The sequence below is a fragment of the Rhipicephalus sanguineus genome, chromosome 10, assembly GCF_013339695.2.
Source record: "Rhipicephalus sanguineus isolate Rsan-2018 chromosome 10, BIME_Rsan_1.4, whole genome shotgun sequence".
NCBI lineage: Eukaryota > Metazoa > Arthropoda > Arachnida > Ixodida > Ixodidae > Rhipicephalus > Rhipicephalus sanguineus.
In genome coordinates, this window is record NC_051185.1 from 79,444,984 (window position 1) to 79,447,723 (window position 2,740).

Here is a 2,740-nt window from a genome sequence, read left to right on the forward strand (position 1 = left end):
ATCTTCGTGGGGCCTTACTTTGCATTGTTTCACATATTGCTATCGCAATACAAAATAAACTATTTCCTATATGGTAGTTATTTTCTTACATAATCTGATTGTGTGATGACGTAGCTCTTTGCTTGGTCTGCTACAGCCACTGCTTCCTGGTAAATTCAGCCTAATGTGACTGTAATCTTCAGAGGGAAACGCGTGAGGCGTGCGGCGCGTACTTCACATCGTTCGAACGTGCCTCATATAACGTTCGAAGGCACCTCCAGGTGCTCTGGCCGCACATGACGCCATGCGGCGATGCGGCCGTGACGGCCGCATGGCCGTCACGGCCGCATGGCCGCATGGCGTCAACTGCAGTTCGCGTTATCTGCAGTTCGCGTTATCCTAAATACAGCTGTTAGGATAGGAAGCCTTTATCCTGCCTATACGAGAGTACATTACCATTGTCTGCTTATTTTTTTTTTTTGGGGGGGGGGGGGGTGGGGGTCATCATCTGCAGTGCCTTTTTGAATATTATTGCGGGGAGCACAAACCATCTTTGAATGAATCCGCAGTCTTTCGGCCAACGATATCGGGCGGTAACTTATTCCATTCACAAATCGTTGTAGGGAAAAAAAATACGCATCTCCACGAAGTGAATCATGCCGACTAGGCGAAGCTCTCGATATCGCATGGGTGAGTAACCATACGTTACCTGAGCGTTGCCCCATATAATGTAAATTCAGTGACATAAATTGACATAGAGTGACATAAAGATTCGACGACAAAGTTAAGTCCTACGTTGAAGTCGCCTACTAGCATAATGTCTACGTTGAAGTCGCCGACTAGTATAAAGGGTGTGTGCTTGTAAGTGTTTTATATTGTTCTGGCACAATTATGATTCATGTTCGTTTATTGTAAACCGTTTTTACTCACATACACACATATGTTTCAAATATAGCAACGGTTATCCATATACCGTGACAGCCAACAGTGAAAGTCGACGACAAAGCTCGGTCGTAAGGTCCATAATGTGTACGTTGAAATCGCCGAGTAGTATGAAGGCTTTGTGCTTGCAGTTGTTTTAAATGGTTTCGTCGCAATTATGATTCATATTAGTATGTCGTTAAACCTGATGTTTCGATTTTACACAGTGCTGTGCCGTGAGCACGTACAACAACGCACAACGGACAAGGTTCGACCCTAAGGTGCTTCGCCCCTAAAATAGCTCAAGGAGCTTGCACTGGCCGTGCAAGACTTGAAACAGCGAAGCTGGTCAATGTTCGCGATGAGCAGTTCCTTCTTCGGGTGTACGGACCTTCCTCGGACGGCCCATGGCCAGAACTGCCTCGGCACGACGAGGCGCGGCTCCTTTATAGCGATTCCGAAGGCACGCACTTGCGCAAAAACTCTTATTTTTGACGTATTGCATAGTTGCTAGGTGACACCAATTTTAAACTTTGCGCGGTTTTTACACAGCCGCTGCGCGGCGCAAGCGCGGCTCGGCATAGCCTCACCCCAGCTGTCGCGGAATAAGGCGCGGCGCCTCCTCCGTCGGCTTAGCGGCGGTGTGGCTTCGCCGCATGCGCGGCTTAGCGTCACGTCACGGTAGCGAGGCGCGGCCGTGGGCCAGTGGTGCGCAGCTGTGGCGGTTGCAACGGCGCGGCGAGGTTTTCTCCGGATGACAGCCGTTTCCACAATTTTACTAAGAGTTTCGGTGTTAAAAATAATGTTTAAGAGGATCGCATCCTAGGGGTGCCTGTATGACCGAATTGTAATTTGTTATCGAAAAAAGATGACTGGTAGTGTGCTGTTTGTACATAATCTCAAGCATTGATAGCTTTTCGCTTGTTACAGATTGAATAGAAAAGCTTCAATGTGAGATTACCTTCTCAGGTATTTGAAAGATTGCCAATTAAGGTCTCTCTTTGTGTCTTGAGATCGTTCAGCTCGATCACATTTCCCCAGAATAAATCTAGCTGCGATAGACTGAATACGTTCAAGTGCACGAATGCGCACTTTGTGAAACGAATCCCAGATTTAACAGGCATATTCAAGTATAGGTCTGACGTAGGCATCGTAGCTGTCTGTTTACCTTCTTCGGTTACATGCGTAAAGTTTTGTTGGAAAAAGCCAAGGGCTTTCCAGCGCTGCCAACAACAGTGTTAATTTCTTCAGACCATGCCCCATCTTGCGTTACGTGGTCTTGCATTTTTTTTCTAATAACCTCTTTGCTGAAGATGTACTGATTCGTGAGCCCATTGACCATTTTGAGTAACGCTAATGTGAACACATTTATTAGTACATAGTACTATGACATTATTTCGCACCATACCTCTACGTGAATAAGATCCCCCTGAATCTGTGCGGAATCTGTTGGGCCAATCAAGTGAGTATACAAAACACAGTCATCAGCAAAAATTGTATTGTGCACTTAATTCTATCCATAATATCCTTTATACGCATAAGAAAGAAAAGTGGGCCTAATTGAGAACCCTGTGGTACCCCTTATGTTACTGAAATTGAAGATGAACGTGATCCACCTAAAATCATATTTTGTTTTCATGATGACAAATAGTCCGTAATCCATCAGAAGCGGTTTAGTTGATGTTTCGATTCTGGAACTTTTTTATTGAAACTGAGTATGATACCGTATAAAATAATTTCCGGAAATCCAAAAATCAAAAATAATCTGTCCTCTGTAATCCAAAGGCCGATGTTATATCATGATAGAATTCAATTAGTTGGTTCTACACAAAACTATTCT